The 19,280-nt window shown below is 40.4% G+C and overlaps 1 non-coding gene across 1 annotated transcript; it reads left to right on the top strand.

Moving 5' to 3' along the window:
* Positions 1-14,901: 14,901 nt before the first annotated feature.
* LOC130964920 (small nucleolar RNA R71) lies at positions 14,902-15,005 on the top strand. Its single transcript, XR_009080984.1, has one exon. It is a non-coding gene; the product is annotated as a small nucleolar RNA R71 (small nucleolar RNA).
* The last annotated feature ends 4,275 nt before the right edge of the window (positions 15,006-19,280 follow it).

Raw genomic sequence — 19,280 nt, 5'->3', positions numbered from 1 at the left:
GAGAAGAGAGGGTTCGGCTATGTGGGAGAATGTGGGGTTGTGTTGTGTGAAAATGTAAAAGAAAAGAAGGGTATTTATAGGGAGGGGGGAGGGTATAGGTTCGGCCATTTTGGGTGGGAAAGGGTGGGAAATTGAATTTGAATTTGATGGAGGTAGGTGGGGTTTATGGGGAAGAGGAGCTTGATGTGAATGGTGAATGGAGTAATTGGGAAGAGGAATTGAGGTGATTGATGAAGAAGATGTTGAAAATTGTGACATGGGGAATCACATCACAAAAACTAGGATTGGGAGGTAAGGTGGGAATATGTTATGTGGGGATCCTGTGGGGTCCACAGATCCTGAGGTGAGGATCCTGTGGGGTCCACAGATCCTGAGGTGAAAAACAAATACCATTCCTTCACCATATAGGCATGTAACATGCCTCCATGCATCATTCTGGCGTTTAAACGCCCATTGATGCACTTTCTGGGCGTTAAACGCCCATGTGATGCTTGTTTCTGGCGTTGAACGCCAGTTTCAAGCTTGTTTCTGGCGTTCAGCGCCAGATTGTCCTCTGTGTGCGCATTCTGGCGTTAAACGCCAGGATGTAGCTTGTTTTGGGCGTTCAGCGCCAGAAAGATGCTCTGTTCTGGCGTTGAACGCCAGCCAGATGCTCCTCCTGGGCGCTGAACGCCAGCCCGTGCGTCCTCCAGGGTGAAAAATTTTTTCTTCTGTTTTTGACTCTGTTTTTAATTTTTTTGATTTTTTTTCGTGACTCCTCATGATCATGTACCTAATTAAACACAAAAATAACAAAGGAACAAAATAAAATAAAATTAGATAAATAAAATTGGGTTGCCTCCCAACAAGCGCTTCTTTAATGTCAATAGCTTGACAGTGGCTCTCATGGAGCCACAAGGTGATCAGGTCAACTTAAGTGTGATATTCCCAACACCAAACTTAGAGTTTGGATATGGGGTTTGGACACCAAACTTAGAGTTTGGTTGTGGCCTCACAACACCAAACTTAGAGTTTGACTGTGTGGGCTCTTCTTGACTCTGAACTGAGAGAAGCTCTTCATGCTTACTCTCTTTTGTCACAGAGGGATGGCCATGTGCCTGAAACACAAGGTAGTCCCCATTCAATTGAAGGACTAACTTACCTCTGTTGACATCTATCACAGCTCCTGCTGTGGCTAGGAAAGGTCTTCCTAGGATGATGCATTCATCATCTTCCTTCCTAGTGTCTAGGATTATGAAACCAGTGGGGATGTAAAGGCCTTCAACCTTTACTAGCACGTCCTCCACTACTCCATAAGCTTGTCTTATGGACTTATCTGCCAATTGTAATGAGAACAAGGCAGGTTGTACCTCAATGATTCCCAGCTTCTCCATTACAGAGAGTGGCATAAGATTTATCCCTGACCCAAGGTCATATAGAGCTTTTTCAAAGCTCATGGTGCCAATGGTGCAAGGTATTAAGAACTTGCCAGGATCTTGTTTCTTTTGAGGTAGAGTTTTCTGAATCCAAGTATCTAGTTCACTAATGAGCAAGGGAGGTTCACTTTCCCAAGTCTCATTACCAAACAGCTTGGCATTCAGCTTCATGATAGCTCCTAAGTATTGAGCAACTTGCTCTCCAGTCACATCTTCATTCTCTTCAGAGGATGAATATTCTTCAGAGCTCATGAATGGCAGAAGGAGATTTAAAGGAATCTCTATGGTCTCTTGATGAGCCTCATATTCCTCAGGATCCTTAATAGGAAACTCCTTCTTGCTTGAGGAATGTCCCAGGAGGTCTTCCTCACTGGGATTTTCGTCCTCTTCCTCCTTTGTGCATTCGGCCACTTTGATTAAATCAATGGCCTTGCACTCTCCTTTTGGATTTTCTTCTGTATTGCTTGGGAGAGTACTGGGAGGAGTGTCAATGACTTTCTTACTCAGCTGGCCCACTTGTGCCTCCAGATTTCTAATGGAGGATCTTGTTTCATTCATGAAACTAAAAGTGGCTTTTGACAGATCAGAGACTATATTTGCTAAATTAGAATTGTTTTGTTCAGAGTTCTCTGTCTGTTGCTGAGAAGATGATGGATATGGCTTACTATTATTCAGCCTATTGCGTCCACCATTGTTAAAACCTTGTTGAGGTTTTTGTTGATCCTTCCAGGAGAAATTAGGATGATTTCTCCATGATGAGTTATAGGTGTTTCCATAAGGTTCACCTAAGTAATTAACCTCTGCCATGGCAGGGTTCTCAGGATCATAAGCTTCTTCAGAAGCTGCCTCTCTATTACTGTTGGATGCATGTTGCAATCCATTCAGATTTTGAGAGATCATGTTGACCTGTTGAGTCAACACTTTGTTCTGAGCCAATATGGCATTCAGAGCATCAATTTCAAGAACTCCTTTCTTCTGAGGTACCCCATTATTCACTGAATTCCTCTCAGAGGTGTACATAAACTGGTTGTTTGCAACCATGTCAATGAGTTCTTGAGCCTCTTCAGGCGTTTTCTTCAGGTGAATAGATCCACCTGCAGAATGGTCTAGTGACATTTTCGAAAACTCAGAGAGACCATAATAGAATATATCTAATATGGTCCATTCTGAAAACATGTCAGATGGACATCTCTTGGTCAGCTGCTTGTATCTTTCCCAAGCTTCATAGAGGGATTCACCATCTTTTTGTTTGAAGGTTTGAACATCCACTCTCAGCTTGCTCAGCTTTTGAGGAGGAAAGAATTTATCTAAGAATGCAGTGACAAGCTTATCCCATGAGTCCAGACTATCTTTGGGTTGTGAATCCAACCATACTCTAGCTCTGTCTCTTACAGCAAAAGGGAAAAGCAAGAGTCTGTAGACTTCAGGATTAACTCCATTCGTCTTTACAGTGTCACAGATCTGCAAGAACTCAGTTAAAAACTGGTAAGGATCTTCAGATGGAAGTCCATAAAACTTGCAGTTTTGTTGCATTAAAGCAACTAGTTGAGGCTTAAGCTCAAAGTTATTGACTCCAATGGCAGGAATGGAGATGCTTCTTCCATCAAACTTGGACGTTGGCTTAGTGAAGTCACCAAGTATTCTCCTTGCATTATTATTATTATTTTCGGCTGCCATGTCCTTCTCCTGTTCGAAAATTTCTGAAAGGTTGTTTCTCTTAAAGATGTTTTTAGATTGTTGTAATTTAGCTTCTCTTAATCTTCTCTTCAGAGTCCTTTCAGGTTCTGGATCAACTTCAACAAGAGTGCCTTTATCCCTGTTCCTGCTCATATGAAAAGAGAAGAGAACAAGAATAGAAAGAGGAATCCTCTATGTCACAGTATAGAGATTCCTTTATGTTAGTAGAAAAAGAAGGGAGTAGAAGAATGAAGAAGAATCCGGATTTTTAGATGAAGGGAGGTGAAGAGAAGTGTTAGTAAACAAATAATTAAATAGAAGAAGAAGAGAGGAGGGAGAATTTTCGAAAATAATTTTTGAAAAGGAGTTAGTAATTTTTCGAAAATTAAAAATAAAATGTAATTAAAATTAAAACATGAAATAATTAATTAATTAAAAAGAATTTTTGAAAAAGAATGAGATATTTTCGAAAATAGAAGAGAGAGAAGTAGTTAGGTGGTTTTGAAAAAGATAAGAAACAAACAAAGAGTTAGTTAGTTGATTGAAAAAGATTTGAAATCAAAATTTAAAAAGATAAGAAGATAAGAAGTTAGATAAGATATTTTGAAACCAAATTTTGAAAATATAAAATTTTTGAAAAAGTTAAAATAAAAGATAAGATAAAAAATTTTAATAAAAAGATATTTTGAAAAAGATTCAATTTTTAAAATTACTTAGCTAACAAGAAACTACAAGATAAGATTTTAGAACTTAAAGATTGAACCTTTCTTAACAAGAAAGTAACAAACTTCAAATTTTTGAACCAATCTCATTAATTATTAGCTAATTTTCGAAAATTTGATATAAAGATAAGAAAAATATTTTGAAAAATATTTTGAAAAAGATTTTTGAAATTTTTGAAAATTATAAAAAAATTGAAAAAGATATTATTTTTGAAAAGGATTTTGAAAAGATAAGATTTTTAAAATTGAAATTTTGACTTGACTTGTAAGAAACAACTAATTTTGAAAATTTTTGACCAAGTCAATCCTAAAATTTCGAAATTTGGGAGGGAAACAAGGAAAAGATATTTTTTTTGATTTTTGAATTTTTAATGAGAAACACAAAAATGACCTAAAACATGAAAATTTTGGATCAAGACACAAGATGCATGCAAGAATGCTATGAATGTCAAGATGAACACCAAGAACACTTTGAAGATCATGATGAACATCAAGAACATAATTTTGAAAAATTTTTGATGCAAAGAAAACATGCAAGACACCAAACTTAGAAATCTTTAATGCATGGAAAATATGAATGCAAAAATGCACATGAAAAACAACAAACAACACAAAACAAAAAATCATCAAGATCAAACAAGAAGACTTGTCAAGAACAACTTGAAGATCATGAAGAACACTATGAATGCATGGGATTTTCGAAAAAAATGCAAGAAAATTTTAAAAGCATGCAATTGACACCAAACTTAAAAATTAACACAAGACTCAAACAAGAAACACAAAATATTTTTTATTTTTATGATTTTCTAATTTTTTTTGGATTTTTATTAATTTTTTTCGAAAATAATGTTTTGAAAAACGAAAAATAAAAAGAAAAATTTTGAAAAAGATTTTTGAAAAGAAAATTACCTAATCTGAGCAACAAGATGAACCGTCAGTTGTCCATACTCGAACAATCCCCGGCAACGGCGCCAAAAACTTGGTGGACGAAATTGTGATTCAACATTCTTAAGTTGTATAAATTTTATTCTATCTTTTGAGCTTTGGCATATACCCTTAGGGCACTGTTTATTTTCTTCACAACTCCGTTCAACTAACCAGCAAGTGTACTGGGTCGTCCAAGTAATAACCTTACGTGAGTAAGGGTCGAATCCACAGAGATTGTTGGTATGAAGCAAGCTATGGTCACCTTGCAAATCTCAGTTAGGGAGATTAAAGGGTAATTGTGATTATTGGATTGTAAATAAAAGGGAATAATAAAAGGGATAGAAATACTTATGTAGATTCATTGGTAGGACTTTCAGATAAGCGGAATGGAGGTGCTGTAGAGCTCTCGGACGCCTGCTCTCCTATTCCTTCTACCCAATCCTTCTTACTCCTTTCCATGGCAAGCTTTGTATAGGGGTTCACCATCAGCTGTGGCTACTTTCATCCTCTCGGGGAAATATCCTATGCGGCTGTCACTCGCACAGCTAACCAGTCTGGAGGCATCACCCATGGTTGATAGCTACATCCCATCCTCGCAGTGAAAGCTAATGCTCACGCACTCTGTCACAGTACGGCCAATCACCGGTTGGTTCCCTCCCCTACTGGAATAGAATCCATTGATTCTTTTGCGTTGTCACTACGCCCAGCAGGTTACAGGTTTGAAGCACGTCACAGTCATTCATTACCGGAATCCTACTCGGACACCACAGACAAGGTAGACTTTCCGGATTCCCAGGATCCTACTCGGAACACCACAGACAAGGTTGGACTTTCTGGATCCTCATAAATGCCGCCATCCATCTAGCTTATACCACGAAGATTCTGTTGGGGAATCTAAGAGATACACATTCAAGCTTGTGTTGCATGTAGAACGGAAGTGGTTGTCAATCACGCGCGCTCATAAGTGAGAATAATAATGAGGGTTATCTAACTCATTATATTCACCATGTTCTTGGGTACGAATGAATATCTTGGAATAAGAATAAGAGAGGAATTGAATAAAAGAAAGTAGAACTTCATTAATCTTTGAGGTACAGCAGAGCTCCACACCCTTAATCTATGGTGTGCAGAAACTCCACCGTTGAAAATACATAAGCAAGAGGTCCAGGCATGGCCGAATGGCCAGCCCCCAAAACGTGATCAATGATCTCCTAAGATGAAGAATAAAACAAAACTGAGATCAAAGATGTCTAATACAATAGATAAATGTCCTATATATACTAGACTAGCTACTAGGGTTTACATGAGTAAGTATTTGATGCATAAATCCACTTCCGGGGCCCACTTGGTGTGTTTTTGGGCTGAGCTTGATCAATCCATGTGTAGAGGCATTTCTTGGCGTCAAACTTCAGGTTATGACGTGTTTTGGGCGTTTAACTCCGAATCATGACGTTTTTCTGGCGTTTTACTCCAGACAGCAGCATGAACTTGGCGTTTAACGCCAAGTTACGTCGTCATTCTTCGAATAAAGTATGGACTATTATATATTGCTGGAAAGCCCTGGATGTCTACTTTCCAACGCCGTTGAGAGCGCGCCATTTGGAGTTCTGTAGCTCCAGAAAATCCATTTCGAGTGCAGGGAGGTCAGAATCCAACAGCATCAGCAGTCCTTTTGTCAGCCTTTTTCAGAGTTTTGCTCAAATCCCTCAATTTCAGTCAGAATTTACCTGAAATCACAGAAAAACACCACAACTCATAGTAAAGTCCAGAAATGTGAATTTAACATAAAAACTAATGAAAACATCCCTAAAAGTAGCTTAAACTTACTAAAAACTATGTAAAAACTATGCCAAAAAGCGTATAAATTATCCGCTCATCAGCCGGTAACACCTTCCATAACGCTTCATCATTTTGATGAGCCTTTAGGAGTTCGGACTTAAAGTCACTTGAGATTTATAATCGGCTCAAACACAAGGTTCCGGATACTTCTCGAGCACCAATTTTTAGACTCTCGAATCCCTTGAGCAACTTCTCCTCTTGAAGCATCATCCAAGCTGCATATAATGACTTCCGACTTAACGCATCCGCCACTACATTCGCCTTTCCCGGATGGTAATGCAACTCAAAGTCGTAGTCCTTCAACAATTCCATCCACCTTCTCTGTCTCATATTAAGCTCTTTCTGGTCAAATAGGTACTTCAAGCTCTTATGATCAGAGAAAACTTGGAATTTAACTCCATAGAGGTAATGCCTCCACACCTTTAGCGCAAACACGACCGCAGAAAGCTCCAAGTCGTGTGTAGGATAATTAACTTCATGTGGTCTCAACTGTCGTGAGGCATACGCCACCACATTATGATGCTGCATCAGCACACACCCTAGACCCTTTAATGAGGCATCACAATACACCTCAAAAGGCTCGTTCGGCTCAGGTAACACTAACACAGGTGCAGTGGTCAACTTTTTCTTCAATGTCTGAAAGCTCTCCACGCACTCAGGAGTCCAAACAAACAGAGCGTCTTTGCGGGTTAACTTTGTTATTGGCAAAGCTATCTGTGAAAAGCCCTTAATAAACCTTCGGTAATAGCCAGCTAAGCCCAGAAAACTCCTTATCTCTGTTACGGTGGTTGGTTGCTTCCAATCCATCACAGCCTCTACCTTAGTTGGATCTACGGCTATTCCCTTCTTACTCACCACGTGACCCAAAAACTTCACCTCACTCTTCCAAAACTCGCACTTAGACAGTTTTGCATAAAGTTTCTTCTCCTTTAGAATCTGCAACACGGTCCTCAAGTATTCCGCATGCTCTTCTTCAGTCTTGGAGTAAATCAGTATGTCGTCAATGAAGACAACAACGAATTTATCCAGAAACGGACAAAAAACTCTATTCATGTAATCCATAAACACTGCAGGAGCGTTCGTCAATCCAAAGGACATCACAGTGTACTCGTAATGACCATAACGAGTCCTAAAACCGGTCTTAGGGATATCCTCACCCCTCACCCTTATCTGGTGATAACCGGATCGCAAATCGATCTTGGAGAAAACTCCAGCTCCTTGTAACTGATCCATGAGATCATCAATTCTCGGCAATGGGTACTTATTCTTTATTGTGACCTTGTTCAGTTGCCTGTAATCCACACAGAGCCGCATACTCCCATCTTTCTTCTTTACCAGTAGCACTGGCGCACCCCACGGAGAGACACTTGGTCGTATAAAATTCTTTCCCAACAAATCCTCTAACTGAGACTTTAGCTCGTTCATCTCTAACGGTGACATCCTATAAGGAGCGCTTGAGTTTGGTCCCGCCCCGGGCACCAACTCAATAGCAAACTCAACCTCTCGGTTAGGTGGAAACTCATCAATATCATCAGGAAACACTTCCGAAAACTCACACACAACCGGAATCTGCTCCAACCTTTGATCATCACCCGAAACACCCGCGGTTAACAACAGGATACTTGGTGCACGAATTTGTGATCCGCACAACTAACCAGCAAGTTCACTGGGTCGTCTAAGTAATACCTTACGTGAGTAAGGGTCGATCCCACGGAGATTATTGGTTTGAAGCAAGCTATGTTTATCTTATTATTCTTAGTCAGGATATTAATTAAAATTATCAGTTGGAATTATTAGATTGGAAAAATAAAAGAGAATAATAGCGTTACTTGTTGTGCAGTAATGAGAAATATGTTAGAGTTTTGGAGATGCTTTGTCCTCTGAACTTCAACTCTTCCTTGAAATCCTTTTCCACACGCAAGGTCCCTTCCATGGCAAGCTCTATGTAGGGTGTCACCGTTGTCAATGGCTACTTCCCATCCTCTTAGTGAAAACGTTCCTATGCTCTGTGGTGCGCGAAATTGTGAACAATTCTTTTCACAACTCTCATAATCCCTGGTCATGAACTCCAAAAACTTGGTGGTTCAATTCCATGGCATTACACAACTTCGCACAACTAACCAGCAAGTGCACTGGGTCGTCCAAGTAATACCTTACGTGAGTAAGGGTCGATCCCACGGAGATTGTTAGTATGAAGCAAGCTATGGTCATCTTGTAAATCTTAGTCAGGCAGACTCAAATGGATATGATGATGAACGAAAATAACATAAAAGATAAAGATAGAGATACTTATGTAATTCATTGGTAGGAACTTCAGATAAGCGCATGAAGATGCCTTCCCTTCCGTCTCTCTGCTTTCCTACTGTCTTCATCCAATCCTTCCTACTCCTTTCCATGGCAAGCTTGTGTAGGGTTTCACCGTTGTCAATGGCTACCTCCCATCCTCTCAGTGAAAGCGATTGCATATGTCCTGTCACGGCATAGCGGAATTCAGCTGTCGGTTCTCGGTCAGGCCGGAATAATATCCATTGATACTTTTGCGTCTGTCACTAACGCCCCGCCTGCTAGGAGTTTGAAGCACGTCACAGTCATTCAGTCATTGAATCCTACTCAGAATACCACAGACAAGGTTAGACCTTCCGGATTCTCTTGAATGCTGCCATCAGTTCTTGCCTATACCACGAAGACTCTGATCTCACAGAATGGTTGGCTCGTTTGTCAGGCGAGCACTCGGTTGTCAGGCGATCAACCATGCATCGTGCAATCAGGAATCCAAGAGATATTCACTAGAGCCTTGATTGCTTGTAGAACAGAAGTGGTTGTCAGTCACCTTGTTCATAGGTGAGAATGATGATGAGTGTCACGGATCATCACATTCATCAAGTTGAAGAACAAGTGATATCTTGGACAAAGAACAAGCGGAATTGAATAGAAGAACAATAGTAATTGCATTAATACTCGAGGTACAGCAGAGCTCCACACCTTAATCTATGGTGTGTAGAAACTCCACCGTTGAAAATACATAAGCATAAGGTCTAGGCATGGCCGAATGGCCAGCCTCCCAATGATCTAAGATAGCATAAAACGAAGATAGCTACCGAGACCTCCCTTAATACAATAGTAAAAGGTCCTACTTATAGAAAACTAGTAGCCTAGGGTGTACAGAGATGAGTAAATGACATAAAAATCCACTTCCGGGCCCACTTGGTGTGTGCTTGGGCTGAGCAATGAAGCATTTTCGTCCAGAGACTCTTCTTGGAGTTAAACGCCAGCTTTTATGCCAGTTTGGGCGTTTAACTCCCATTTGGGTGCCAGTTCCAGCGTTTAACGCTGGGATTTCTTGAGGTGACTTTGAACGCCGGTTTGGGCCATCAAATCTTGGGCAAAGTATGGACTATCATATATTGCTGGAAAGCCCAGGATGTCTACTTTCCAACGCCATTGAGAGCGCGCCAATTGGGCTTCTGTAGCTCCAGAAAATCCACTTCGAGTGCAGGGAGGTCAGAATCCAACAGCATCTGCAGTCCTTTTCAGTCTCTGAATCAGATTTTTACTCAGGTCCCTCAATTTCAGCCAGAAAATACCTGAAATCACAGAAAAACACACAAACTCATAGTAAAGTCTAGAAAAGTGAATTTTAGCTAAAAACTAATAAAAATATACTAAAAACTAACTAGATCATACCAAAAACATACTAAAAACAATGCCAAAAAGTGTATAAATTATCCGCTCATCACAACACCAAACTTAAATTGTTGCTTGTCCTCAAGCAACTGAAAATCAAATAAGATAAAAAGAAGAGAATATGCAATGAATTCCAAAAACATCTATGAAGATCAGTATTAATTAGATGACCGGAGCTTTTAGCTTTTTGCCTCTGAACAGTTTTGGCATCTCAGTCTATCCTTTGAAATTCAGAATGGTTGGCTTCTTTAGGAACTCAGAATCCAGATAGTGTTATTGATTCTCCTAGTAGAGTATGATGATTCTTGAACACAGCTACTTTCTGAGTCTTGGCCGTGGCCCAAAGCACTCTGTCTTCCAGTATTACCACCAGATACATACATGCCACAGACACATAGTTGGGTGAACCTTTTTAGATTGTGACTTAGCTTTGCTAAAGTCCCCAATTAGAGGTGTCCAGGGTTCTTAAGCACACTCTTTTTGCCTTGGATCACAACTTTATTCTTTCTTTTTCTCTTTCTTTTTTTTCGGTTTTTTTTTTCGCTTGCTTTCTCTCTCTTTTTTTTTGTATTCACTGCTTTTTCTTGCTTCAAGAATCATTTTTAATGATTTTTCAGATCCTCAGTAACATGTCTCCTTTTTCATCATTCTTTCAAGAGCCAACCTTCATGAACCACAAATTCAAGATATATATGCACTGTTTAAGCATACATTCAGAGAACAAGAGTATTGCCACCACATCAAAATAATTAAACTATTATAAAATTCAAAATTCATGCAATTCTTTCCTTTTCAATTTAAGCACGTTTTTATTCAAGAAAGGTGATGGATTCATAGGACATTCATAACTTTAAGGCATAGACACTAAGACACTAATGATCACAAGACACAAACATGGATAAACATAAGCATAAAATTCGAAAAACAGAAGAATAAAGAACAAGGAAATCAAAGAACGGGTCCACCTTAGTGATGGCGACTCTTTCTTCCTCTTGAAGATCCTATGGAGTGCTTGAGCTCCTCAATATCTCTTCCTTGTCTTTGTTGCTCCTCCCTCATGACTCTTTGGTCTTCTCTAATTTCATGAAGGATGATGGAGTGTTCTTGATGCTCCACCCTTAGTTGTCCCATGTTGGAACTTAGTTCTCCTAGGGAGGTGTTCAGTTGCTCCCAATAGTTTTGTGGAGGAAAGTGCATCCCTTGGGGCATCTCAGGGATCTCATGATGAGTAGGGTCTCTTGTGTGCTCCATCCTTTTCTTAGTGATGGGCTTATCCTCATCAATGGGGACGTCTCCCTCTATGTCAACTCCTACTGAATAACAGAGGTGACAAATGAGATGAGGAAAGGCTAACCTTGCTAAGGTAGAGGACTTGTCCGCCACCTTATAAAGTTCTTGGGCTATAACCTCATGAACTTCCACTTCTTCTCCAACCATGATGCTATGAATCATGATGGCCCGGTCTAGAGTAACTTCGGACCGGTTGCTAGTGGGAATGATTGAGCGTTGAATGAACTCCAACCATCCTCTAGCCATGGGTTTGAGGTCATGCCTTCTCAATTGAACCGGCTTGCCTCTTGAATCTCTCTTCCATTGTGCGCCCTCTTCACATATGACTGTGAGGACTTGGTCCAACCTTTGATCAAAGTTGACCCTTCTAGTGTAAGGATGTTCATCTCCTTGCATTATGGGCAAATTGAATGCCAACCTTACACTTTCCGGACTAAAATCCAAGTAATTCCCCCGAACCATAGTAAGATAATTCTTTGGATTCGGGTTCACACTTTGATCATGGTTCTTGGTGATCCATGCATTGGCATAGAACTCTTGAACCATCAAGATTCCGACTTGTTGAATGGGGTTGGTAAGAACTTCCCAACCTCTTCTTCGGATCTCATGTCGGATCCCCGGATATTCACCTTTTTTGAGTGAAAAGGGGACCTCGGGGATCACCTTCTTCAAGGCCACAACTTCATAGAAGTGATCTTGATGCACCCTTGAGATGAATCTATCCATCTCCCATGACTCGGAGGTGGAAGCTTTTGCCTTCCCTTTCCTCTTTTTAGAGGTTTCTCCGGCCTTGGATGCCATAAATAGTTATGGAAAAACAAAAAGCAATGCTTTTACCACACCAAACTTAAAATGTTTGCTCGTCCTCGAGCAAAAGAAGAAAGAAGAGAGTAGAAGAAGAAGAAACGAGGAGAAAGGGAATGGCTTTGTATTCGGCCAAAGGGGAGAGAGATGGTGTTTAAGGTGTGTGAAAATGAAGGAGTGAAGGAGGGTTTATATAGGAGAGAGGGAGAGGGTGGTTCGGCCATTTGAGGGTGGGTTTGGGTGGGAAAGTGGTTTGAATTTGAATGGAGGGGTAGGTGGGTTTTTATGAAGGATGGATGTGAGTAGTGAAGAGAAAGAGGGGATTTGATAGGTGAGGGGTTTTTGGGGAAGAAGAGTTGAGGTGATTGGTGAATGTAGGGTTGGTGGGGATCCTGTGGGGTCCACAGATCCTGTGGTGTCAAGGAAAAGTCATCCCTGCACCAAATGGCTAACAAAATCACGTTTTGTGCCATTTTTGGCGTTAAACGCCGGGCTGGTGCCCATTTCTGGCGTTTAACGCCAGCTTCTTGCCCTTTTCTGGCGTTTAACGCCAGTCTGGTGCCCCTTTCTGGCGTTAAACGCCCAGAATGGTGCCAGACTGGGCGTTAAACGCCCAACAGCTAACCTTACTGGCGTTTAAACGCCAGTAAGTGCGTCCTCCAGGGTGTGCTATTTTTCTCCCTGTTTTTCATTCTGTTTTTGCTTTTTTCATTGATTTTGTAACTTCTTATGATCATCAACCTACAAAAAAGATAAAATAACAAAAGGAAATAGTTAATTATAAAACATTGGGTTGCCTCCCAACAAGCGCTTCTTTAATGTCATTAGCTTGACAGAGGACTCTCATGGAGCCTCATAAAAGATCAGAGCAATGTTGGAACCTCCCAACACCAAACTTTGAGTTTGAATGTGGGGGTTCAACACAAAACTTAGAGTTTGGTTGTGGCCTCCCAACACCAAACTTAGAGTTTGACTGTGGGGGCTCTGTTTGACTCTGATTTGAGAGAAGCTCTTCAAGCTTCCTCTCCATGGTGACAGAGGGATATCCTTGAGCCTTAAACACAAAGGATTCTTCATTCACTTGAATGATTAGTTCACCTCCATCAACATCAATCACAGCCTTTGCTGTGGCTAGGAAGGGTCTGCCAAGGATGATGGTTTCATCCATGCACTTCCCAGTCTCTAGGACTATGAAATCAGCAGGGATGTAATGGTTTTCAATTTTCACCAAAACATCCTCTACAAGTCCATGAGCTTGTTTTCTTGAGTTGTCTGCCATCTCTAATGAGATTTTTGCAGCTTGCACCTCAAAGAACCCTAGCTTCTCCATTACAGAGAGGGGCATGAGGTTTACACTTGACCCTAAGTCACACAAGGCCTTCTTGAAGGTCATGGTGCCTATGGTACAAGGTATTGAAAACTTCCCAGGATCTTGTCTCTTTTGAGGTAATCTCTGCCTAGACAAGTCATCCAGTTCTTTGGTGAGCAAAGGGGGTTCATCCTCCCAAGTCTCATTTCCAAATAACTTGTCATTTAGCTTCATGATTGCTCCAAGGTATTTAGCAACTTGCTCTTCAGTGACATACTCATCCTCTTCAGAGGAAGAATACTCATCAGAGCTCATGAATGGCAGAATTAATTCCAATAGAATCTCTATGGTCTCATTTTGAGCCTCAGATTCCCATGGTTCCTCATTGGGGAACTCATTGGAGGCCAGTGGACGTCCAGTGAGGCCTTCCTCAGTGGCGTTCACTGCCTCTTCTTCCTCCCAGAATTCGGCCATGTTAATGGCCTTGCATTCTCCTTTTGGATTTTCTTCTGTATTGCTTGGGAGAGTACTAGGAGGGAGTTCAGTAATTTTCTTGCTCAGCTGACCCACTTGTCCTTCCAAATTTCTAATGGAGGACCTTGTTTCAGTCATGAAACTTTGAGTGGTTTTGATTAGATCAGAGACCATTGTTGCTAAGTCAGAGGTATTCTGCTTAGAACTCTCTGTCTGATGAGAAGATGATGGAAAAGGCTTGCTATTGCTAAACCTATTTCTTCCACCATTATTGTTGTTGAAACCTTGTTGAGGTCTCTCTTGATTCTTCCATGAGAAATTTGGGTGATTTCTCCATGAAGAATTATAGGTGTTTCCATAGGGTTCTCCTAGGTAATTCACCTCTTCCATTGAAGGGTTCTCAGGATCATAGGCTTCTTCCTCAGATGAAGCTTCCTTAGTACTGCTTGGTGCATTTTGCATTCCAGACAGACTTTGAGAGATCAAATTGACTTGTTGAGTCAATATTTTATTCTGAGCCAAAATGGCATTCAAAGCATCAATCTCAAGAACTCCTTTCTTCTGATTAGTCCCATTGTTCACAGGATTCCTTTCAGAGGTGTACATGAATTGGTTATTTGCAACCATTTCAATTAGCTCTTGAGCCTCTGCAGGCGTCTTCTTCAGATGAAGAGATCCTCCAGCAGAGCTATCCAAAGACATCTTGGGTAGTTCAGAGAGACCATCATAGAAAATACCTATGATGCTCCATTCAGAAAGCATGTCAGATGGACATTTTTTGATCAATTGTTTGTATCTTTCCCAAGCTTCATAGAGGGATTCTCCATCCTTCTGTCTGAAGGTTTGGACTTCCACTCTAAGCTTACTCAATTTTTGAGGTGGAAAGAACTTTGCCAAGAAGGCATTGACTAGCTTTTCCCAAGAGTCCAGGCTTTCTTTAGGTTGAGAATCCAACCATATTCTAGCTCTGTCTCTTACAGCAAAAGGGAATAGCATGAGTCTGTAGACTTCAGGGTCAACCCCATTAGTCTTGACAGTGTCACAGATTTGCAAGAATTCAGCTAAGAACTGATGAGGATCTTCCAATGGGTTTCCATGGAACTTGCAATTCTGTTGCATTAGAGAAACTAATTGAGGCTTAAGCTCAAAGTTGTTTGCTCTAATGGCAGGGATAGAGATGCTTCTCCCATAGAAGTCGGGAGTAGGTGCAGTAAAGTCACCCAGCACCTTCCTTGCATTGTTTGCATTGTTGTTGTTTTCGGCTGCCATGTGTTCTTCTTCTTTGAAGAATTCGGTCAGGTCCTCTAAAGAGAGTTGTGCTTTAGCTTCTCTTAGCTTTTGCTTCAAGGTCCTCTCAGGTTCAGGGTCAGCTTCAACAAGAATGCCTTTGTCTTTGCTCCTGCTCATAAGAAAGAGGAGGGAACAAGAAAATGTGGAATCCTCTATGTCATAGTATAGAGATTCCTTGAAGTGTCAGAGGAAAAGAAGGGTAGAAGACAGAAGTAGAAAATTCGAACTTATCAGAAAGAATGGAGTTCGAATTTTGCATTAAGGGATATTGTTAGTCCATAAATAGAAGGATGTGAGGAGAAGGGAAGTAATTTTCGAAAATTAAGTGAAAGGTTTTGAAAATATTTTTGAAAAACATTACTTGATTTTCGAAAATGAAAGTGGGAAAGAATTAAAATGATTTTTGAAAAAGATTTTGAAAGTAGAAGTCAAAAAGATTTGATTAAAAACTATTTTGAAAAAGATGAGGTTAAGAAGATATGATTGGTTTTTAAAAAAATGTGATTGAGAAGATATGATTTGAAAATAATTTTAAAAAGATTTGATTTTAAAAACTAGTTACTTGGCTAAAAAGATATGATTCAAACATTAAACCTTTCTCAACAGAAAAGGCAACATACTTGAAATGTTGAGTCAAATCATTAATTGATAGTAAGTATCTTTGAAAAAGGAAAGAAATTGATTTTGAAAACATTTGATTGAAGAGATATGATTTAAAAAAGATTTGATTTTGAAAAACTTTGAAAACTTGAAAAAAAATTGATTTGAAAACAAAATTCTCCTCCTTGTGCCATCCTGGCGTTAAACACCCAGAATGGTGCACATTCTGGCGTTTAACGTCCAAAACTATACCCTTTTGGGCGTTAAACGCCCAACCAGGTACCCTGGCTGGCGTTTAAACGCCAGTCTGTCCTTCTTCACTGGGCGTTTTGAACGCCCAGCTTTTTCTGTGCAATTCCTCTGCTGTATGTTCTGAATCTTCAATTCTCTGTATTATTGACTTGAAAAGACACAAATTAAAAATATTTTTGGATTTTTAATAATAAAGGATAATCAAAATGCAACTAAAATCAAATAACAATGCATGCAAGACACCAAACTTAGCAGTTTGTATGCCACTGACACTAACAATATGAGAATGCATATGAGACACACAAAATACTTCAAGTCAATAGAATTCAAAGATTAGAGCACGGAAATCATCAAGAACATCTTGAAAATCACTAAGACACATGAATGAATGCATGCAATTGACACCAAACTTAAGATGAGACTCTAGACTTCAAACAAGAAATTTTTGGATTTTATGATTTTTTTTATTTTTTTGTGTTTTTTTTCGAAAATTAAGTGGAAAAAGATATCAAAATTCTTAATGAGAATTCCAGGAATCAGTGCAATGCTAGTCTAAGACTCCGGTCCAGGAATTAGACATGGCTTCACAGCCAGCCAAGCTTTCAAAGAAAGCTTCGGTCCAAAACACTAGACATGGCCAAAGGCCAGCCAAGTCTTAGCAGATCACTGCTCCAAAAGCAAGATTGATAAAAAAAAATCAACAAGCTCTTGTGATGATAAGTTGAAACCTCGGTCCAATGAGATTAGACATGGCTTCTCAGCCAGCCAGACTTCAACAAATCATCATGAAACTCTAGAATTCATCTCCAAGAATTTCGAAAAAAAAATACCTAATCTAAGCAACAAGATGAACCGTCAGTTGTCCAAACTGAACAATCTCAGGCATTGTTACCAAAAGCTTGCTCAAAACTTGAACAATCCCCGGCAACGGCGCCAAAAACTTGGTGCGCGAAATTGTGAACAATTCTTTTCACAACTCTCATAATCCCTGGTCATGAACTCCAAAAACTGGTGGTTCATTCCATGGCATTACACAACTTCGCACAACTAACCATCAAGTGCACTGGGTCGTCCAAGTAATACCTTACGTGAGTAAGGGTCGATCCCACGGAGATTGTTAGTATGAAGCAAGCTATGGTCATCTTGTAAATCTTAGTCAGGCAGACTCAAATGGATATGATGATGAACGAAAATAACATAAAAGATAAAGATAGAGATACTTATGTAATTCATTGGTAGGAACTTCAGATAAGCGCATGAAGATGCCTTCCCTTCCATCTCTCTGCTTTCCTACTGTCTTCATCCAATCCTTCCTACTCCTTTCCATGGCAAGCTTGTGTAGGGTTTCACCGTTGTCAATGGCTACCTCCCATCCTCTCAGTGAAAGCGATTGCATATGTCCTGTCACGGCATAGCGGAATTCAGCTGTCGGTTCTCGGTCAGGCCGGAATAATATCCATTGATACTTTTGCGTCTGTCACTAACGCCCCGCCTGCTAGGAGTTTGAAGCACGTCACAGTCATTCAGTCATTGAATCCTACTCAGAATACCACAGACAAGGTTAGACCTTCCGGATTCTCTTGAATGCTGCCATCAGTTCTTGCCTATACCACAAAGACTCTGATCTCACGGAATGGTTGGCTCGTTTGTCAGGCGAGCACTCGGTTGTCAGGCGATCAACCATGCATCGTGCAATCAGGAATCCAAGAGATATTCACTAGAGCCTTGATTGCTTGTAGAACAGAAGTGGTTGTCAGTCACCTTGTTCATAGGTGAGAATGATGATGAGTGTCACGGATCATCACATTCATCAAGTTGAAGAACAAGTGATATCTTGGACAAAGAACAAGCGGAATTGAATAGAAGAACAATAGTAATTGCATTAATACTCGAGGTACAGCAGAGCTCCACACCTTAATCTATGGTGTGTAGAAACTCCACCGTTGAAAATACATAAGCATAAGGTCTAGGCATGGCCGAATGGCCAGCCTCCCAATGATCTAAGATAGCATAAAACGAAGATAGCTACCGAGACCTCCCTTAATACAATAGTAAAAGGTCCTACTTATAGAAAACTAGTAGCCTAGGGTGTACAGAGATGAGTAAATGACATAAAAATCCACTTCCGGGCCCACTTGGTGTGTGCTTGGGCTGAGCAATGAAGCATTTTCGTGCAGAGACTCTTCTTGGAGTTAAACGCCAGCTTTTATGCCAGTTTGGGCGTTTAACTCCCATTTGGGTGCCAGTTCCAGCGTTTAACGCTGGGATTTCTTGAGGTGACTTTGAACGCCGGTTTGGGCCATCAAATCTTGGGCAAAGTATGGACTATCATATATTGCTGGAAAGCCCAGGATGTCTACTTTCCAACGCCGTTGAGAGCGCGCCAATTGGGCTTCTGTAGCTCCAGAAAATCCACTTCGAGTGCAGGGAGGTCAGAATCCAACAGCATCTGCAGTCCTTTTCAGTCTCTGAATCAGATTTTTGCTCAGGTCCCTCAATTTCAGCCAGAAAATACCTGAAATCACAGAAAAACACACAAACTCATAGTAAAGTCCAGAAAAGTGAATTTTAGCTAAAAACTAATAAAAATATACTAAAAACTAACTAGATCATACCAAAAACATACTAAAAACAATACCAAAAAGTGTATAAATTATCCGCTCATCACTCTGTCACAGCACGGCTAATCATCTGTCGATTCTCAATCAGGTTGGAATAGAATCCATTGATTCTTTTGCGTCTGTCACTAACGCCCAGCCTTCAGGAGTTTGAAGCTCGTCACAGTCATTCAATCCCAGAATCCTACTCGGAATACCACAGACAAGGTTTAGACTTTCCGGATTCTCATGAATGCCGCCATCAATCCGGCTTATACCACGAAGATTCTGAGTGATGAATCTAAGAGATACTCATTCAATTTGATGTAGAACGGAGGTGGTTGTCAGGCACACGTTCATGGATTGAGGAAGGTGATGAGTGTCACGGATCATCACCTTC

Source organism: Arachis stenosperma, chromosome 2 (assembly GCF_014773155.1).
Source record: "Arachis stenosperma cultivar V10309 chromosome 2, arast.V10309.gnm1.PFL2, whole genome shotgun sequence".
Classification (NCBI taxonomy): Eukaryota; Viridiplantae; Streptophyta; class Magnoliopsida; order Fabales; family Fabaceae; genus Arachis; species Arachis stenosperma.
The sequence above is the reverse complement of the archived record's forward strand: the minus strand, read 5'-3'. Positions and strand labels throughout refer to the sequence as shown.